This window comes from Scylla paramamosain, chromosome 1 (assembly GCF_035594125.1).
Source record: "Scylla paramamosain isolate STU-SP2022 chromosome 1, ASM3559412v1, whole genome shotgun sequence".
Classification (NCBI taxonomy): domain Eukaryota; kingdom Metazoa; phylum Arthropoda; class Malacostraca; order Decapoda; family Portunidae; genus Scylla; species Scylla paramamosain.
Genome location: NC_087151.1, coordinates 19,583,697 through 19,606,063, shown reverse-complemented (window position 1 = coordinate 19,606,063; position 22,367 = coordinate 19,583,697). Strand labels below are relative to the sequence as shown.

Sequence of the window (22,367 nt, the reverse complement as noted above, 5' to 3'; positions counted from 1 at the left end):
GGTATGCTGTACACTACGCTGTTATTATTAACAAGTGAATGAATGTCCAATAAGGACGATTTCATTCACTACCTTTCAGCCCACAGCATGAGAGTCAAATCTGATGTGATTATTGGTTTTTACTTAAGAGCGTTTAGAATTTGCAGCAACAACTTCCTAGAGCAAGAAATATGATATATCATATCAACTTTCAAAAAGCTGGGTTATCCTGAAGGGCTCCTTGTTAGGCTTAAGAATAAGGCAAAGAAAATAATAACTGAAAACAAAGAGAATAAAGATCTCTGTACAACCAGCAAAAGAGAGAGTTATACATGTGTACCAAATTCGGACAAGGCTTCCATAATTAATAAATATTTGTCTAGAAAAGGATTAAAAATAGCAACATTAGCGGGAGAGAAAATTGGTGAGCTAACGAGGACTAAAGAGACCGGACTTGTTAATAATAACAGAGTAGTGTACAGCATACCATGCAAAGGTTGTACAAAGCAGTACATATGAGAAACAGGCAGGGGACTTAAAACAAGAATAGCAGAGCAGAGGAAAGATGTTTTAAAACACAACACATCAAACTCCCTTGTATTGAACATAGAAAAATGTAATCACCTACCAAAATGGGAAGAGGCTAAAGAAATTAAAGTTGGATTGAAGAAAAGAATGAGAAAAGCTATAGAGGCAGCCCTCATAACAACTAGGGAAGTCATTAACCACAGAGAAGGTTTTATCAGGTGGGCGGGTAATTCCGCCAGATTGGCCCTCAGGTCAGGTACAAGGAAAATCCCCAGTAAAGGCTCGTCACGTAGGCGAATAATGCCACCTGACTAGGAAAATAAAATTAGGTGAGGTACACGCCAGGATGGCAATACTCTGTACGAATGTCATATGAGAAAATTTTGTTTGTTGTTATAAATAATGTGTTTTCACTCATGTAAATCAGTCTCTCTGAGGATGGCTATTCAGCTGAAACGTTAGAGATTAAAAGAATCCTACCTCCTCCCTGGGTTTTTATCCCCCTTCCTAAACACAACTACTCTGGGATATATTTCATCTGGTCTTGGTGTCTTGAACTTTCTTAGCCTATCTATCACCTGTTCCACTATCTCCTTAATTATGGTAATATCTTTCAGCTTCTCATTCTCTTCTGCTCTAAAAATTTCACTATCCAGCATTTCCTGCATGTTTTCCTGGGTGAAGACAGTTAAAAAATACTTCTTCAGAATTTTACTAATCTACTCCCCAGAACTAACCAGCAACCTCAATCCTCACCAAACTTGTAGAACAATCAAGCACTTTCATTCATTGATGATACAAAATTCATTTCTTGGATTGGAATTTAGACTATCAGTTGTCAACTGGTTTTAAAGTGAACCCTAACTTTCATTATGAAATCAGAAGCATCTGAGATCACTGTAGCACAATGGTGATAAGGCAGCATAGTGAAAACTGTGATGACAAAATGATTATGCTTATGAAGTGGTTAGTCTAGAAATAGTTCTGATATAAATTATAAAACTTGTGGCATGCAGTGAAGCAGAATTTATAGAGAAAGGGTGTCAGTTCTTTCCTTCCAAGCACAAAGTTTGTCTCTCATCAGTGGTATTACACATTACCAACAAATAGAAACAAAAGTGTTCAAAATTGTTATTTCTGACTCAAATCACTCCAATATGCCATTCAAAAATGGTGAAAAAAAATTGAAAGAATGTACAGATTTATAAATGCTTATCAAAGCTTTAATTATGCTTCATTCTGTCTCTCAAATCTCTAATATTAGAGTTACTAGTTTTAAAAGATTGGACTCCCAACTTTATTTTACAAGGCCCATGGATCTCATTTGGAGGAAAGTAGAGACAAGGATTTAATATGGTATACATTCACATTTGGAATCATTCCATCACATCTCAACCTCCAGGCTAGATATACAGAAGATGGTATAACTATTAATCATATGACCTTAATCATGTAAGATTAAAATGGAAATTAAAAAAGCTCTTCCCTGGCAGGCAGTGAGGTTAAAAAAGTTTTTCTCTGGCAGGTGGTGAGCTACAGCTACCTGGCTGCACCTCAAGGCCAAAGCCACTCCAAAGATGTGGTCTATGGGTCTGGTGCAGCAGCCAAGCCTCCTTCCTCTGGCCACAGCTTCTCTGCCAGATCTCCAACTCTTAGCCAGACACTTTGACTGGAAATTCAGAAATCTGGTCATACAGCAGCTCCTGGCCATGCCTCAGACCATACTCACCTCAGCACTACACCACCTGTTATTACTGCCTTTGAGTCCTCAAAATTATCTCACATTTCCCCTTCCCCATTAGTCCATTCCTCATCATTCTCTGCACCATCACCTTTTTTTTCCTCATCCTTCTCACCTTCTGCTCACTCATCATCTCCCCCACAACCATCACTCCCTCCTGCCTCTCCATTTACTCATCCTGAAGCCATATTTGCCATGCACCAAACTTCTGCCACAGTTCACCCTGCTGATCCCAGCCAATTTATCATCAAGGACTCCACTTTCCAGGTTAGTAGGTATTTGTGATTTCTCTCTCTCTCTCTCTCTCTCTCTCTCTCTCTCTCTCTCTCTCTCTCTCTCTCTCTCTCTCTCTCTCTCTCTCTCTCTCTCTCTCTCTCTCTCTCTCTCTCTCTCATTAAAAATGGTAATTTAGATTTGGGTCAATCTGTGAAAATACAAATAAGAAACAAATGCAAACACACACAAATGTACAAATTTGATTTTGGCTACCTTCTGTTCATTCATCTCCCTTTCCCCTTGTTTCTCCACCTTTTTTATTTTTTGTTTGAGAGAGAGAGAGAGAGAGAGAGAGAGAGAGAGAGAGAGAGAGAGAGAGAGAGAGAGAGAGAGAGAGAGAGAGAGAGAGAGAGAGAGAGAGAGAGAGAGAGAGAGAGAGAGAGAGAGAGAGAGAAAATTGCCTCAGACCAGGGTATTTCCACTTGTATAGTCTTAAAACAGGCCATAGCCATTTTCTTCCATGTCCTGTCCTTTTTCTTATTTGCTTCTACACACCTGCCATTATACCGTTCTTGTTTCCCAATTTTCATTTTATAACCGTACAAACTGTTGCATCCTCTCTCTATACTTGCTCAAAAATATCTCATATTTTTCTTGCACTACTTTACCTTCAAATTGCTCTTTCCATTTAATTTTTCAATAAAACTTACTAAGCTCTGCAAAGTTTGCCTTAGCATAGTTCTGTCTCCAATTTCTGTATTGTTCTTTCCTGTGCAACACTGTTTCCTCCTGTAGTACTATCTCTATTGTCACATGATCACTTCTTCCCATTGAACTCAGACAATGTATACTTGGTCTACTTTCTGGGGTTTTCATAAACATTAAATCCAGCTGTGATGGTTCTTCTTCTCTTCTACATCTTATAGGCTCATTCACCCACTGTCTCGTTGTATTCATCATCATGGTTTGCATAAGTTCTTCACTCCATGACCCAACATTTTCTGTTACTTCCATCTCCTCTCAGTTAATTCTTTTAGTGTTGAAGTCACCTACTAAGAGTACTTTGTTACCTTTCCTTATCATTTCCTCCATACTATTTTTTTGTTTCTAGTTGCATACTTTTGAATTTATTAGTCTACCATGCATTAGTTTTTGGTGGTATGTATTTCACAATGATTTTCCTTTTTTCACATCTTTTGATCTTAATCACAACACTCATTGTTTCTACCATTCCATCACCATATTCCACTTCCTCAACAACAATATCCTTTTCTTACCAATATCATCACTTCTCTTCCCTTTCCTTTTCTGTCCCTCTTCCATGTACTGTATCCTTCCTTTGCAAATCCCAACTTTATTTCCTCTTCTAGTTTGGTTCCTGTTAAACATACCACATCTGGTTTATTGTTCTTTAAATAGTCTTCAAGTTCCAGTAGGCTGGACACCAAACCATCTACATTAGTATACATAATCTTTAAACTTCTGTTTGGTGGTCTTGTGTGGCATCTTTGTGCCACCATTTAATCACTTTCATGTCCACAACTTTCCTGTGTTCTCTATTCATTTTTTGACTTTTAGTTTACTTCTCTATTCTTCGTTCATGTCTCTTTTTATCCATATTTCCTTCAATCCTTTTGCTTTTGCCAATTTTCCTGTTCTTTGCAAGACATGTTCTGCTGCTGTTTGTGACATGATTCTTGTTTTACATTGGCTTTGTTCTATTTTTGTCATACTTTCCGATCCTGTAAACCTCTTCAATTTGTTCGACTCTCCCCTCTCCTTCCTCTGCCACTTGTGCTATAATTTCCTTAGTTCTTTTCACTTCTTTCTCTCTAGCTGTTTTCATGGGTAGGTTCTTTTCCTTGACCCCAAATACCACCATACACATCTTTCTCTGTACTGTGTCTCTCACAAGATTACTTTTTTCCTTTATTATTTTAATCACTTGCTTTTCCATATCCTTGTTGTTTCTGTTGCTGTTGCCTTGTTATGTCCTCCATGTCCACCTTTTGCTGTTCTCTCTCTTTCCAACCTTTGACTTCCTCTGTAACTAACTCTCACTCCTCCAACCCTAACCTCTCTTGCAAAGTTTTCTTTAATTCTTCATTCTCTTTCTTGAGTTTCTTAATCTCTTCACAGTATTTCTTATTTAAGTCCACTATTTTTGTCACCTCTTCTCAGTTCTTTGTTTTCTTTTTCCCTTTCCATCTCTATTATATCATTGGATATCTTTTTTACATTGTCGCCACCCACTTCTGTTTCTTCCTTCCATGCCTTTATCATCGCTGTTAAGCTTCTTGTATTTTCACATTTTCTTCTTTAGTTATCCACATTCATGTATTTGTATGAGTTACATTGAGATCCTCTTCCTTGAAGCCCTCAAAAATACCTGTATGTGTGTGTGTGTTAACCTAGTTGATTACACTTATCTAGTTGTGACATACAGAAAAATACTGTTCCATCATTACAGTGCATGTGTCAAGGCTGAAGGAAGGACTTGGATAGTGAATGTGATAGTGTGGGTGATTGGGCCACTCAGGAAAAATTATACGATCAATCATACAAAAGTGTGATGCATGCTTCAAGTGCCAATGAAGAGCATTATGAAGACAAGGATATATATATATATATATATATATATATATATATATATATATATATATATATATATATATATATATATATATATATATATATATATATATATATATATATATATATATATATATATATATATATATACACACACACATTGTATAGGTCTTCTTGATAGCTTGTTTTGCAGGGAAACTCCAGTTTCCTTCAACTTTATTCTTTCGTCAGTTGCTGTTTTGCCTATTTCTGCAGGCAGCTTCAAGCTAGAAAAAACAATAAAATACTATGTAAAAGTTGTATAAAATTCACATCATATGACACTACACACAAAAAACAAAACACTACAAGCACCAAGATTATAAACTGGATTGACAGAAAACAATAAGTATCCACACACATCTTGCCTGTATGGCAATGAGAGAGGGACTGAAAAAGTTGGGTTCCTAACACTATGATAATGGTATTGGAACGGGCCTCCAAAACATTATCTTACAATATGTGATTGACTTGATGTTAAGTTATTATTCAGTACTGTGTTTAATATATATTGCCTCTAATAATTTTGTATCCATATTGGACTCTGTCTTGTGTAGTATTCTAAAAACTTTGTCACAAAAAGGGATGATCATGTTCATGTGAATGGGGACTTATTGCTGAAAATGATGGAACAGCTGGTTGATTATTAGTTCAAGGAGAAATACCTTTATGTTCAGCAATTCTATGTGCAAGGTTATGTCTAGTCTCATAAAGTTTGGTGGCATCCCTACTTCCTTGATGCCATTTTCCTATCGTTCTATGCCAATAGAATGGAATACATCTACAACAAATAAGAGAAAGCATATATCAGCGTTCCCTCACATATTCATGGTTTTGCATATTTGCAGAGTTTTCCCTAACCTAACCTAACTAATGGGGAGTTTTCAGAGTTGCCAGGTGTCACCACCAGCTCAGTCTTTCAGTCCAAAGAGCCCAAATTATTCTTTCAGTTATAAATTACAGTAACCCAAGATATAACGAACACATATGGGGGGAGAGTGGGTCACTTGAGATGAAAATTTGCTATATATGTGTATAGAGAGAGAGAGAGAGAGAGAGAGAGAGAGAGAGAGAGAGAGAGAGAGAGAGAGAGAGAGAGAGAGAGAGAGAGAGAGAGAGAGAGGAGAGAGAGAGAGAGAGAGAGAGAGAGAGAGAGAGAGAGAGAGAGAGAGAGAGAGAGAGAGAGAGAGAGAGAGAGAGAGAGAGAGAGAGAGAGAGAGAGAGAGAGAGAGAGAGAGGTAGGAGACAGCAGCCTTAAATAGGTTGTTATACCTGAAATTTGGTAAATAGAAGTTCATTATATCAAGGGTTTATTGTACATATCAACTTATTCCCCTTTTATTATATAGTGCACTGTATTTTAATTAAAATATTATGTACTATACATATAATAACTGTTTTTTATTGTCTTAAAGTGAATTGCTTAGTAAATGTGAGATGCATAGTTTAAGGTTTAAACTATAAATATAGGTAGTTCTGATCCTTATAAGAATGGTTTCCCATATTCACAGATTTTAATTATTTGCAGGAGGCTCTGGAATGTAACTCCCACAGATGGCAGGGAAACACTGCATATCTTCCCTCCCACAACAGCGATGCACTTAATGAATTGGGCCGAGATAATTAGTGAAAGCTTTCTGTGTTAAAGAGATGCAGCTAGTGAGCCAATATATATACTGATCGTTCATTTAATCCTTTATGTCATAAAACTTCTCTGAAAAAATCTAGTGAATAATTTTTCCTCTAGCACTGCACTGTCCTTGATCTAAATTACATATTAAAACTACACATGATAGTGTAATGATCAGTATGCTTGGCTCACAAACCACATATATATATATATATATATATATATATATATATATATATATATATATATATATATATATATATATATATATATATATATATATATATATATATATATATATATATATATATATATATATATATATATATATATATATATATATATATATATATATATATATATATATATATATATATATATATATATATATATATATATATATATATATATATATATATATATATATATATGCTTGGCTTTGTCTCCAAACTCTCCCCCATAGAGAGACTGTATTAACCTGCAGAAATAAAGATATCATTCAGGGAAACTGGTTTGTTTGCCAAACAAACATTACATTGCTGAATATTCTGTGGCACCAAATGCTTTGTCAGGAATTGTGGCAATGATATTTCAATCCTTGTCTTTGCATCCTACAATTTGTATGCTGAACATAAACCTTATCAACAAGTTTCTTGAGCTTCATATACTTTTATACATATTACACAAAGTCCATGATAACTGAAAAAACTATGCAAATAATGCAATGTAGCAGTAGCATCAAGGTAACACCAGTCTGCTACTAGTACTGCTGCTATCCACCTTCTGACCTGCTCAGATGAAGCAGAAGCATTGTCCTCTTCAAAAGAATCCTCAGCCACCACACCAGACTGCTCATTGTTGTGGTAGTGTTGGGAGTAGAAGTTGGGGTAGTGGACAGGAGGAATGACACTGCCCTCACTCTGTGTTGAAAATATATGCTGCCATAAGATGGAGAAAATACTGAATCTGATACTGAAAGAAATAAAGAACAAAATTGTTTACAAAAATTTTATCATAATTGTTTATAATATCAAGCAAATCTACAGAACATAGGACAACTCTACAACAAGCAGGCTCCAGGCTCCAGGCTGGCAAGCTTGAATAGTCTACACATCATATAAACTTTTGACTGAATAAAGATTCAGATGGATCCATGCTATTTTACAGGATTTAAGCTTTTAACAATGATACAAGTTCCCCATCAAAGGAACAACAAACTAAAGTCAAGTATGCGATCTCCTTCACTTTGTGTGCCTTCTTGTTGCAGTAAAATAATACTCAGCTTCATTTATCCAATTTTCATGGTCTAAACGAAACCTTTCTTATCAAAGATAATATAAGTTGTGGGATTTAGTTCACAATCAAATCAACATTTCTCTATTTTATCTACATCTGACATCTCTATTTATATGAATTTTTCAACAGCTACCCACCAACCAAGAGAAGAGTGCTGTGGAGATCTCCATCACCCACAATAAGTCCCTGAAATGCCTAAATAAACTTGGGATTCATGTCAAAAAAAAACAAAACTCACTGGGACATAGTACACATTTGCAAGAGTCCAAGGCAAGACTATCCCACCATCTGTGTACCATGGAATGTTCCCAACAACTGGAGTTACCCACAACTGAGCTGCACTTGGTGCCAATAACCACTCATTCTCAGATATCCAACTCCTAAACAAATCAATGCTGCAGCTGATTACCACTAGGACAATACTTAGTAAAAATTAACAAAGGTGGGGAGTTCCTCAGTCTATTACCATTACTGGGTAGGATACAGATGGAGAAATAGTAAAAAAGATAGTTCAGTATTTGGTACAGTAGAGAACACTAACCCTCACCTATAGAAAGAGATCAGCCATCAATACTTTCAAAGGAATAATTTCATCACTTTTACGAAGAACTTGCCTTTAAGTATTTTTTAACCCCTTGTATACCAAACCGCTAAAACGCATGCAAAACAAACTTTATGGAGAAACAGAATAACATTACCAAAAACATGTATTTTGAGTGTTTTTGATCATGTGATCTATAAAAACGCTTAAGTACATGCAAAGAACATTATGTTTGGGAAACAAAAGGACATTACGAGAAACGTGTATTATGAGTGTTTTTATAAGTTCCTTAAGTACCAAAAAGCTAAAACCCACAAATAACACTCTTTATTTAGACAATAAGAAATAAAAAGATAAAATAAATAGGATTTTTTTTTTTGTTATTCATCTTCATAGGTACCGAGATGCCAAAATTCTGGGAAAATTCAGGGCAATTATGTGATAAGAGAATATTATCAAAAAAGTTAATTTCAGCTTTTTTTTTTTTCGGACTGTTAAGTACTAAACGCTAAAGTGCATGCAAAGCCTCCAATATGAGGAAATTAAACGACCTTACCAGAAATCTGTGTTTTGTGTGTTTTTAAGCATGTTAGGCACCAAAACGATATATAATAAGGAACTCACTCTATATGGGAATCCAAAATAAAGTTACTGAAAACGTGTCTTCTCAGTGTTTTACGTAGAAAAACGTTAAAACGGATGCAAACCAACCAATATTAAGAAATAGAAAAACGTTACCAAAAAGGTATATTTTGAGTGTTTTTGAGCTTTTTACCTACAAAAAACGCGAAAATTGATGCAAAGCACTCTATATTGGGAAACAAAAGGACATTGCAAGAAAAGTGTATAATGAGTGTTTTATAGTTCAAAAGAACCACAAAGCAAACAACGCAAAAACTCGTCTATATGGAAAGTTAATTTAAGCTTTTTTTTTTCGGACTGTTATGTACCAAACCCTAAAGTGCATGCAAAGCCTCCAATATGAGGAAATTAAACGACCTTACCAGAAACCTGTGTTTTGTGTGTTTTTTAGCATGTTAGGCACCAAAACGATAAATAATAAGGAACTCACTCTATATGGGAATCCAAAACAAAGTTACTGAAAACGTGTCTTCTCAGTGTTTTACGTAGAAAAACGTTAAAACGGATGCAAACCAACCAATATCAAGAAATAGAAAAACGTTACCAAAAAGGTATATTTTGAGTGTTTTTGAGCTTTTTACCTACAAAAACGCGAAATCTTGTTGCAAAGCACTCTATATTGGGAAACAAAAGGACATTGCAAGAAAAGTGTATAATGAGTGTTTTATAGTTCAAAAGAACCACAAAGCAAACAACGCAAAAACTCGTGTATATGGAGAGATTTCTTAGATACCAAAATGCTGAAACTCATGAATAACACTCTTAATTGAAAAACAAAACAACCTTACTAAATGTGTGTATTTTGAGTGCTTTTCACATTCTTAGTTACCAAAAACCCCAAATTACATGCGAAAATAGCTTTCTGGGGAAAAAAAAAAGACTTTACCAGAAAAGTGCCTTTTGAGTGTTTTTCAACGTGATAGGTAATAAAGCACTCAAAAGCAGGACAATCACATTACATTGGAATAAAACCATTTTTTACCAAGAACTTGCCTTTAAGTGTTTTTGAGCTCCTTATATACAAAACTGCTAAAACGCATGCAAAACACACTTTATGGAGAAACAGAATAACATTACCAAAACCTTGTATTTTGAGTGTTTTTGATCATGTTATCTATAAAAACGCTTAAATACATGCAAAAAACCTTATGTTTGGGAAACGAAAGGACATTACGAGAAACGTGTATTATGAGTGTTTTTAAGTTCCTTAAGTACCAAAAAGGTAAATCCCACAAATAACGCTCTTTATTGAGAAAAAAAAATAAATAAATAAAAAATAAAAAAATAGGTTTTTTTATTTTTCTTTATTTATCTTCATAGGTACCAAGATGCCTAAAAGTGCATGCAAAGCCACCTATATCGGGAAATTAAACGTCTTTGCCAGAAAACTGTCTTATGAGTGTTTTTCAGCTTGTTAGGCACCCTAACGGTAAATAACATGCAAGTCACTCTATATGGGAATCTAAAACAAAATTACTGAAAAAGTGTCTTTTCGGTGTTTTACGTAGAAAAATGCTAAAACGGATGCAAACCAACCAATAAGAAGAAATAAAATAACATTACCAAAAAGGTATATTTTGAGTGTTTTTGAGCTTGTTACCTACAAAAAAAACGCGAAAATAGATGCAAAGCACTCCCTATTGGGAAACAAAAAGACATTACGAGAAAGGTGTATAATGAGTGCCATTATTTTTGAGGAAAAGAACTTGTGGTTCACAAGAACCACAAGGCAAAAAACGCAAAAACTCGTGTATATAAACAAGTTTCTGAGATACCAAAATGCTGAAACTCATGAATAACAATATTAATTGAGAAACAGAACAACCTTACCAAATGCGTATATTTTGAGTGTTTTTCACATTCTTAGCAAAACCCCAAATAGCACGCGAAACTATGTTGGAAAAAAAATGACATTACTAGAAGTGTCTTTTGAGTGTTTTTGAGCGTGTTAGGCAATAAATCAGAAAAAAGACAGGGCAATCACATTACATGGGAATAAAATCAACTTTTACCAAGAACTTGCCTTGAAGTGTTTTTGACCTCCTTACAAACCAAAACGCTAAAACGCATGAAAAAAAACTCCTTTATGGAGAAGCATCCTAGTACCTATGAAGATAAAAAAAAAAAAAAAAAAAAAAAAAAGATTATATTTTCTTTTCTTTTTTTTATTCTCTATAAAGAGTGTTATTTGTGGGTTTTAGCTTTTTTGGTACATAATGAACTGAAAAACACTCATAATACACGTTTCTCATAATGTCCTTTCGTTTCCCAAAAAATAGTGTTCTTTGCATGTATTTAAGCGTTTTCATTAGTAACATGATCAAAAACACTCAAAATACTTGTTTTTGGTAATGTTCTTCTGTTTCACCATGAAGTGTATTTTGCATGCGTTTTAGTGTTTTGGTATATAAGGAACTCAAAAACACTTAAAGGCAAGTTCTTGTTAAAAATTGGTTTTATTCCAGTGTAATGTGTTTGCCCTGGTTGCTTTATTGCCTAACACGCTCAAAAACACTCAAAAGACACTTTTCTGGTAAATAATTTTTTTTTTCCCACAAATCTATTTTCGCATGCAATTTGGGGTTTTGGTAACTAAGAATGTTAAAAGCACTCAAAATACACGCATTTAGTAAGGTTTTTCTGTTTCTCAATTAAGAGTGTTATACATGAGTTTTAGCATTTTGGTATCTAGGAAACCTCTCCATATACACGAGATTTTGCGTTTTTTGCTTTGTGGTTCTTTTGAACTATAAAACACTCATTATACACTTTTCTTGCAATGTCCTTTTGTTTTAAAATATAGAGTGCTTTGTATCAATTTTTGCGTTTTTTTGTAGGTAACAAGCTCAAAAACACTCAAAATATAGCTTTTTAGTAACGTTTTTCTATTTCTTGATATTGGTTGCTTTGCATCCGTTTTAGCGTTTTTCTATGTAAAACACTGAGAAGACACGTTTTCAGTAAATTTGTTTTAGATTCCCATATAGAGTGAGTTCCTTATTATTTATCGTTTTGGTGCCTAACATGCTAAAAAACACTCAAAACAGATTTCTGGTAAGGTCGTTTAATTTCCTCATATAGGAGGCTTTGCATGCACTTTAGGGTTTGGTACATAACAGTCCGAAAAAAAGCTGAAATTAACTTTTTTGATAATATTGTTTTATCATATGATTGCCCTGAATTTCCCCAGAATTTTGGCATCTCGGTACCTATGAAGATGAATAACAAAAAAAAAAAAAAAAGAAAATTCCTATTTTTTTATTTTTTTATTTTATTTTTTTTTTTATATTTTCTAAATAAAGAGTGTTATTTGTGGGTTTTAGCTTTTTGGTACTTAAGGAACTTAAAAAACACTCATAATACACGTTTCTCGTTATGTCCTTTTGTTTCCCAAACATAATGTTCTTTGCATGTACTTAAGCGTTTTTATAGATAACATGATCAAAAACACTCAAAATACATGTTTTTGGTAATGTTATTCTGTTTCTCCATAAAGTTTGTTTTGCATGCGTCTTAGCGGTTGGGTATATAAGGGGTTAAAAAATACTTAAAGGCAAATTCTTCGTAAAAGTTGGTTTTATTCCCATGTAATGTGATCATTCTGCTTTTTAGTGTTTTGTTGCATATCACGCTGAAAAACAATCAAAAGACATTTTTCTAATGTCATTTTTTTTTTCCGGAATGAAGATAGTTTCGCATGTAATTTGGCATTTTCGTAACTAAGAATGTGAAAAACACTCAAAATACACAATTTGGTAAGGTAGTTCTGTTTATCGATTAAAAGTGTTATTCATGCATTTATTCATTTTGGTATGTAAGAAATTTCTCTATATACACGAGTTTTTGCGTTTATTGCCTTGTGGTTCTTTTAAAACTATAAAACACTCATTATACACGTTTCTCGTAATGTCCTTTACATCCATTTTTGTTTTACATCCATTTTTGCATTTTTTGTAGGTAACAAGCTCAAAAACACTCAAAATATTTCTTTTTGGTAATGTTATTCTATTTCTTCATATAGGATGGTTTGTATCCGCTTTAGCGTTTTTCTACGTAAAACACTGAAAAGACACGTTTTGAGTAATTTTCTTTTGGATTCACATATTGACTGACTTCCATATCATTTATCGTTTTGGTGCCTAACATGCTGAAAAACACTGAAAAGACAGGTTTCTGGTAAAGTCGTTTAACTTCCCTATATAGGTGGCTTTGCATGCACTTTAGGGTTTGGTACATAACAATCCGAAATAAAAAGGTATAATTAACTTTTATGATAATGTTCTTTTTTCCACATAAATTCCCTGAATTTTGGCAGAATTTTGGCATCTCGGTACCTATGAAGATGAATAACAAAAAAAAAAAAAAAAAAAATCCCATTTTTAAAATTTTTTTTATTTATCATTTTTTTTTTCTCTAAAGAGTGTTATTTGTGGGTTTTAGCTTTTTTGGTACTGAAGGAACTTAAAAATCACTCATAATACACGTTTCTCGTAATGTTCTTTCGTTTCCCAAATATAAGGCTCTTTGCATGTATTTAAGCGTTTTTTTTTAGATAACATGATCAAAAACACTGAAAATACATGTATTTGGTAATGTTATTCTGTTTCTCTATAAAATGTATTTTGCATGCGTTTTAGCGTTTTGATATGTAAGGAGGTCAAAAACACTTAACGGCAAATTCTTGGTAAAATTTGGTTTTATTCCCATGTAATGTGATTGCCCTGGCATTTAGTGCTTTATTGTGTAACACGCTCAAAAACACTGAAAAGACATGAAAAGCCTCCCATATGAGGAAATTAAAGACCTTACCAGAAATCTGTCTTTTAAGTGTTTTTCAGCATGTTAGGCACCAAAACGATGAATAATAAGGAACTCACTCTATGTGGGAATCCAAAAGAAAATTACTGAAAACGTGTCTTCTCAGTGTTTTACGTAGAAAAAAACGCTAAAACCAACCAATATCTAGAAGCAGAAAAACATTACCAAAAATGTATATTTTGAGTGTTTTTGAGCTTGTTACAAAAAAACGCGAAAATGGATACAAAGCACTCTATATTGGGAAAGAAAGGGACATTGCGAGAAAAATGTATAATGAATGTTTTATAGTTCAAAAAAAAACAAAAAAAAAAAACACAAGGCAAAAAACGCAAAAACTCGTGTATATGCTGAAACTCATGAATAAAACTCTTAATTGAGAAACAGAGCAACCTTACTAAATGCGTGTCAAAAACCCTAAAAGGCAAGTTCTTCGTAAAAATTGGTTTTATTCCCATGTAATGTGATTGCCCTGCTTTTTAGTGCTTTATTGCCTAACACGCTCAAAAACACTCAAAGACACTTTTCTGGTAATGTCATTTTTTTTTCTCACATAAAGCTAGTTTCGTATGGAATTTGGGGTTTTGGTAACTAAGAATGTAAAGAACACTCAAAATACACGCATTTAGTAAGGTTGTTATGTTTCTTCATTAAGAGTGTTATTCATGAGTTTCAGTATTTTGGTATCTTAGAAACTTCTGCATACAGTCGAGTTTTTGTGTTTTTTGCCTTGTGATTCTGGTGAAACTATAAAACACTCATTATACACGTTTTTTATGTCCTTTTTTTTCCTTATATAGAGTGCTTTGCATCCATTTTCGCGTTTCTTTTTATCACACAAAATATACTTTTTTGGTAATGTTATTCTATTTCTTCATATTGGTTGGTTTGCATCCGTTTTAGCGTTTTTCTACGTAAATCTTTTAAAACACACGTTTCCAGTAATTTTGTTTTAATTTTACTTTAATTTTATAGAGTGACTTTCATATTATATATCGTTTTGGTGCCTAACATGCTTTTTGGTGCCTTTTGCTTCCCAATATAGAGTGCTTTCCATCCATTTTCGCGTTTTTTGTAGGTAACAATTTCAAAAACACTCAAAATATACCTTTTTGGTAATGTTATTCTATTTCTTCATTTTGGTTGGTTTGCATCCGTTTTAGCGTTTTCTACGTAAAACATAGAAAAGACACCTTTTCAGTAATTTTGTTTTTGGATTCCCATATAGATTGACTTCCTTGGGTTTTATCGTGTTGGTTCCTAACATGCTGAAAAACACTCATAAGACAGTTTTCTGGCAAAGACTTTTAATTTCCCCATATAGGTGGCTTTGCATGCACTTTAGGGGTTTGATACATAACAGTCCGAAAAAAAAGCTAAATTTAACTTTTTTGATAATGTTCTTATTTCATATAATTTCCTGAACTTTGCCCGAATTTTGGCACATCGTTACCTGTGAAGATGAATAAGAATGAAAAAAAAATCGTATTTTTTTATTTATCTATTTATTTTTCTCAATAAAGAATGTAATTTGAGGCTTTTAGCTTTTTCGTACTTAATGAACTTAAAAACACTCATAATACACGTTTCTCGTAATGTCCTTTCATTTCCCAAAAATACGGTTCTTTGCATGTATTTAAGCGTTTTTATTGTTAACATAATCAAAAACACTCAAAATACATGTTTTTGGTACTGTTATTCTGTTTCACCATAAAGTGTATTTTGCATGCATTTTAGAGTTTTGGTATATAAGGAGCTCAAATACACTTAAAGGCAAGTTCTTGTTAAAAATTTGTTTTATTCCAATGTAATGTGATTGCCTTGCTTTTTAGTGCTTTATTGCCTAACACGCTCAAAAACACTCAAAAGACATTTTTCTGGTAATGTCATTTTTTCCCCACATAAAGCTGGTTTCGCATGCAATTTGGGGTTTTGGTAACTAAGGATGTGAAAAGCACTCAAAATACACGCATTTAGTAAGATTGTTCTGTTTCTATATGAAGAGTGTTGTTCCAGAGTTTCAGCATTTTGGAATGTAAGAAACTTCTCTATATACACGAGTTTTTGCGTTTTTTGGCTTGTAGAATTTTGGCATTTCGGTTCCTGTGAAGATGAATAAGAAAGAAAAAAATATTTTGTTTTTTTTATTTATTTATAGTTTCTTAATAAAGAGTGTTATTTGTGGCTTTTAGCTTTTTGGTAATTAATGAACTTAAAAACACTCATAATACACGTTTCTCGTAATCTCTTTTCGTTTCTCAAAAAGAGTGTTCTTTGCATTTATTTAAGCTTTTTTATTGGTAACATGATTAAAAATACTTAAAATGCCTGTTTTTGGTAATGTTATTCTGTTTCACCATAAAGTGTTTTGCATGCGTTTTAGTGTTTTGGTATATAAGCAGCTCAAAAACACTTAAAAGCAAGTTCTTGGCAAAAATTCGTTTTCCTCCAATGTAATGTGATTGCCCTCCTTTTTAGTGCTTTATTTTCTATCACGCTCAAAAAACACTCCAAAGACACTTTTCTGGTAGTCTTTTTTTTCCCACAAATCTATTTTCGCATGCAATTTGGGGTTTTGTTAATTAAGAATGTGAAAAGCACTCAAAATACACGCATTTATTAAGGTTGTTCTGTTTCTCAATTAGGAGTGTTATACATGAGTTTTAGCATTTTTGTAACTAGGAAACCTCTCCATATAGACGAGATTTTTCGTTTTTTGCCTCGTGGTTGTTTTGAACTATAAAACACTCATTATACACTTTTCTTGCAATGTCCTTTTGTTTACCAATATAGAGTGCTTTGCATAAATTTTCGCGTTTTTTGTAGGTAACAAGCTCAAAAACACTAAAAATATACCTTTTTAGTAACGTTTTTCTATTTCTTGATAATGGTTGCTTTGCAACTTTTTTTTGGATTTCCATATAGAATGAGTTCCTTATTATTTATCGTTTTTGTGCCTAACATGCTAAAAAAAAACACTCAATACACATATTTCTGGTAAGGTCGTTTAATTTTGTCTTTGCATGCAATTTAGGGTTTGGTACATAACAGTCCGAAAAAAAAGCTGAAATTAACTTTTTTGATAATATTCTTTTATCATATGATTGCCCTGAATTTTCACAGAATTTTGGCATCTCGGTACCTATGAATATGAATAATAAAAAAAAAAAATAAATAAATAAATAAAATTCCTATTTTTTAAATTTTTTAATTTTTTATTTTCTAAATAGTGTTATTTGTGGGTTTTAGCTTTTGGTACTTAAGGAACTTAAAAAACACTCATAATACACGTTTCTCGTAATGTCCTTTTTTGTTTCCCAAACATAATGTTCTATGCATGTATTTAAGCGTTTTTATAGATAAAATGATCAAAAACACTCAAAATACATGTTTTTGGTAATGTTATTCTGTTTCTCTATAAAGTTTGTTTTGCATGCGTTTTAGCTGTTTGGTATATAAAGAGCTCAAAAACACTTAAAGGCAAGTTTTTGGTATAAACTGGTGTTATTCCAATGTAATATGATTACCCTGCTTTTTAGTGCTTTATTGCCTATCACGCTCAAAAACACTTAAAAGACACTTTTCTGGTAATGTAATTTTTTTTCTCACATAAAGGTGGTTTCGCATGCAATTTGGGATTTTGGTAATTAAGAATGTGAAAAGCACTCAAAATACACGCATTTAGTAAGGTTGTTCTGTTTCTCAATTAAGAGTGTTATTCATGAGTTTCAGCATTTTGGTATCTTGGAACCTTCTCCATATACACGAGTTTTTGTGTTTTTTCCCTTTTGGTTCTTTTGAACTATAAAAAAGAACTCATTAAACACTTTTCTTGCAAAGTCCTTTTGTTTTCTAATATAGAGTGCTTTGCATCAATTTTCGCGTTTTTTTATAGGTAACAAGCTGAAAAACTCTCAAAATATACCTTTTTGGTAATGTTTTTCTATTTCTTGATATTGGTAGGTTTGTATCCGTTTTAGCGTTTTTCTACGTAAAACAAAGAAAAAACACGTTTTCAGCAATTTTGTTTTGGATTCTCATATAGAGTGAGTTCCTTATTATTTATCGTTTTGGTGCCTAACATGCTGAAAAAAACTCAAAAAACAGATTTCTGGTAAGGTCGTTTAATGTCCTCATATAGGATGGATGCACTTTAGGGTTTGGTACATAAGAGTCCGAAAAAAAAAACTATAATTAACTTTTTTGATCATTTTTGTTTTATCATATAATAGCCCTGAATTTTCCCAGAATTTTGGCATCTCGGTACCTATGAAGATGAATAACAAAGAAAAATTTTTTTTTTCTCTCTTTAAAGAGTTATTTGTGGGTTTTAGCTTTTTGGTACTTAAGGAGCTTAAAAACACAAATAATACACGATTTTCGTAATGTCCTTTTATTTTTCAAACATAGGGTTCTTTGCATGTATTTAGGCGTTTTTATAGGTAACATGATAAAAAATATTCAAAATACATGTTTCTGGTAATGTTATTCTGTTTCTCCATAAAGGGTGTTTTGCATGCGTTTTAGCGTTTTGGTATGTAAGAAGCACAAAAACACGAAAAGGCATGTTCTTGGTAAAAGTTGGTTTTAATCCCATATAATGTGATTGCCTTCCTTTTTAGTGCTTTAGTGCCTATCACGCTCAAAAACACTCAAAAGACACTTTTCTTTTATTGTAATTTTTTTCCCACATAAAGCTAGTTTCGAATGCAATTTTTGGTTTTGGTAACGAAGAATGTGAAAAGCACTCAAAATACATGCATTTGGTAAGGTTGTTCTGTATTCTTAATTAAGAGTGTTATTTCTGAGTTTGAGCATTTTTGGTATCTAAGAAACTTCTCCATATACACCGAGTTTTTGCTATTTTTGCCTTGTGGTTGTTGTGAAACTATAAAACACTCATGATACACGTTTCTCGTAATGTCCTTTTGTATTCCAATATAGAGTGCTTTCCATCCATTTTCGCGTTTTTTGAAGGTAAGAAGCTCAAAAACACTTAAAATATACCTTTTTGGTAATATTCTATTTCTCCATATTCGTTGGTTTGCATCCGTTTTAGCGTTTTTCTAAGTAAAACACTGAAAAGACACTTTTTCAGTAATTTTGTGATGGATTCTCACATTGAGTGACTTCCATATTATTTATGGTTTTGGTGCCTTTAGGGTTTGGTACATAACAGTCCGAAAAAAAAGCTAAAAACTTTTTTCATAATGTTCTTTTTTCACATAATTTCCCTGAATTTTGGCAGAATTTTGGCATCTCGGTACCTATGAAGATGAATAAAAAAAAAATCCTATTTTTTTCTTTAATTTTTTTTCTTTATAAAGAGTGTTATTTGTGGGTTTTAGCTTTTTGGTACGAAATGTCCTTTCGTTTCCCAAACATAAGATTCTTTGCATGTATTTAAGCGTTTTTAGAGGTAACATGATCAAAAACACTCAAAATACATGTTTTTGGTAATGTTAATCTGTTTCTCCATAAAGGGTATTTTGCATGTCTTTTAACGTTTTGGTATATAAGGAGTTAAAAAACACTTAAAGGCAAGTTGTTGATAAAAGTTGGTTTTATTCCCATGTAATGTGATCGCTCTCCTTTTTAGTGCTTTATTGCCTCTCTCAAAAACCCTCAAAAGACACTTTTCTGGTAATATTTTTTTTTTCCCACATAAAGTTAGTTTTGCATGCAATTTAGGGTTCTAGTAATTAAGAATGTGAAAAAAAACACTCAAAATACACGCATTTAGTAATGTTATTCTGTTTCTTAATTAAGAGTGTTATTCAGGAGTTTCAGCATTTTGTTATCTATGAACCTTCTCCATATACACTAGTTTTTGCGTTTTTTGCTTCGTGGTTCTTGTGAAACTATAAAATACTCATTATACACGTTTCTCGTAATGTCTTTTTATTTCCCAATATAGAGTGCTTTGCATCCATTTTCGTGTTTTTTTTTTGTTGGTTACAAGCTCAAAAATACTTAAAATATACCTTTTTGGTAATATTCTATTTCTTCATATTGATCTGTTTGCATCCGTTTTAGCGATTTTTTACGTAAAACACTGAGAAGACACATTTTCAATAATTTTGTTTTGGATTCCCATATTGAGTGACTTCCATATTGTTTATCGGTTTGGTGCCTAACATGCTGAAAAACACTCAAAAGACAGTTTTCTCGTAAAGTCGTTTAATTTCCTCATATAGATGGCTTTGCATGCACTTTAGGGTTTGGTACATAAGAGTCCGAAAAAAAAAACTAAAATTAACTTTTACGATAATGTTCTTTTATCCACATAATTTCCCTGAATTTTAACAGAATTTTGGGATCTCGGTACCTATGAAGATGAATAACAAAAAAAAAAAAAAAAAAAATTTCTTTTATTTCATTCATTTATTTTTATTTTTATTTATTTTTTGTTTCTTCATAAAGAGTGTTATTTGTGGGTTATAGCTTTTTGGTACTTAAGTAACTAAAAAAACACTTATAATACACGTTTCTCGTAATGTCCTTTCGTTTCCCAAACATAGGATTCTTTGCATGTATTTAAGCGTTTTTATAGGTAACATGATCAAAAACACTCAAAATACATGTTTTTTTTTAATGTTATTGTGTTTCTCCATAAAGGATTTTTTGCATTCGTTTTAGCGTTTTGGTATGTAAGGAGCTCAAAAATATTTAACGGCAAGTTCCTGGTAAAAGTTTGTTTTATTCACATGTAATGTGATTGCCCTTCTTTTAAGTACTTTATTGCCTAACACGCTCATAAACACTCAAAAGACATTTTCTGGCAATATAATTTTTTCCTCACATAAACCTAGTTTCGTATGCAATTTCGTGTTTTGGTGACTAAGAATGTGAAAAACACTCAAAATACACGCATTTGGTAAGGTTGTTGTATCTCAATCAAAAGTGTTATTCATGAGTTTCAGCATTTTGGTATCTAAGAAACTTTTGCCTTGTGGTTGTTGTAAAACTATAAAACACTCATTATATAGGTTTCTCGTAATGTCCTTTTGTTTCCTAATATAGAGTGCTTTGCATCCATTTTCGCGTTTTTTGTAGGTAACCGGCTCAAAAACACTTAAAATATACCTTTTTGGCAATTTCTTCATATTGGTTTGTTTGCATCCGTTTTAACGTGTTTCTACGTAAAACACTGAAATATCAAGTGTTAAGTGATTTTATTTTGGATTCCCATATAGAGTGACTTCCATATTATTTACTGTTTTGGTGCCTAACATGCTGAAAAACACTCAAAAGTCAGGTTTCCGGTAAAGTCGTTTAATTTCCCTATAGAGGTGGCTTTGCATGGAATTTAGGTTTTGGTACATAACTGTCCAAAAAAAAGCTAAAATTAACTTTTTTGATAATGTTATTTTTCCACATAATTTACCTGAATTTTGGCAGAATTTTGGCATCTCGGTACTTATGAAAAAGAATAACAAAAAAAAAAGAAAATTACTTTTTTTCTCTATAAAGAGTGTTATTTGTGGATTTTAGCTTTTTGGTGCTTAAGGAATTTAATAATATTCATAATACACGTTTCTCGTAATGTCCTTTCGTTTCCCAAACATAGGGTTCTTTGCATGTATTTAAGCGTTTTTTTAGGTAACATGATAAAAAACACTCAAAATACATGTTTTTGGTAATGTTATTTTGTTTCTTCATAAAGGGTGTTTTGCATGCGTTTTAGCGTTTTGGTATGTTAGGAGATGAAAAACACTTAAACGCAAGTTCTTGGTAAAAGTTGGTTTTATTCCTATGTAATGTGATTGCCCTGCTTTTTAGTGCTTTATTGCCTAACATGCTCAAAAACACTCAAAAGACACTTTTCGGGAAATGTCTTTTTTTTTTTCTCTTCACATAAAGCTAGTTTCGTATGCAATTTGGGGTTTTGGTAACCAAGAATGTGAAAAACACTCAAAATACACGCATTTGGTAAGGTTGTTCTGTTTCTCAATTAAGAGTGTTATTCATGAGTTTCAAGGTTTTGGTATCTAAGAATCTCTTAAACACTTATAATGCACGTTTCTCGTAATGTCCCTTTTTTTCGTCATTTAGGGTGCTTTGCATGCATTTTGGCATTTTATTTTTCATGGAATAGCTGAAAAACACTGAAAATACACGCTTTTGGTAATAAGAACATAAGAACATAAGAAATAAGTAAATATGCAAGAAGGCATCAGGCCTACACGTGGCAGTACTTGTATGAAATATGCCTACGTATTTCCACTATCATCCCCATCTCTAAATGTGTAATTTTCTCTTACAGTTGCCAAATGCCTCAGCACTAACAGCTTGATTACTAAGTCCGTTCCAATCATCTACTACTGTATTTGAAAACCAATTCCTTC

The 22,367-nt window shown here is 32.8% G+C and overlaps 1 long non-coding RNA gene across 1 annotated transcript; it reads right to left on the bottom strand.

Annotated features, from left to right (window-relative positions):
• Positions 1 to 2,035: 2,035 nt before the first annotated feature.
• LOC135101922 (uncharacterized) lies at positions 2,036 to 7,639 on the bottom strand. Its single transcript, XR_010269465.1, has 3 exons — positions 7,514 to 7,639; positions 5,216 to 5,322; positions 2,036 to 2,176 (listed from the first exon to the last, which is right to left on the bottom strand). It is a non-coding gene; the product is annotated as an uncharacterized LOC135101922 (long non-coding RNA).
• Between the last annotated feature and the right edge of the window lie 14,728 nt (positions 7,640 to 22,367).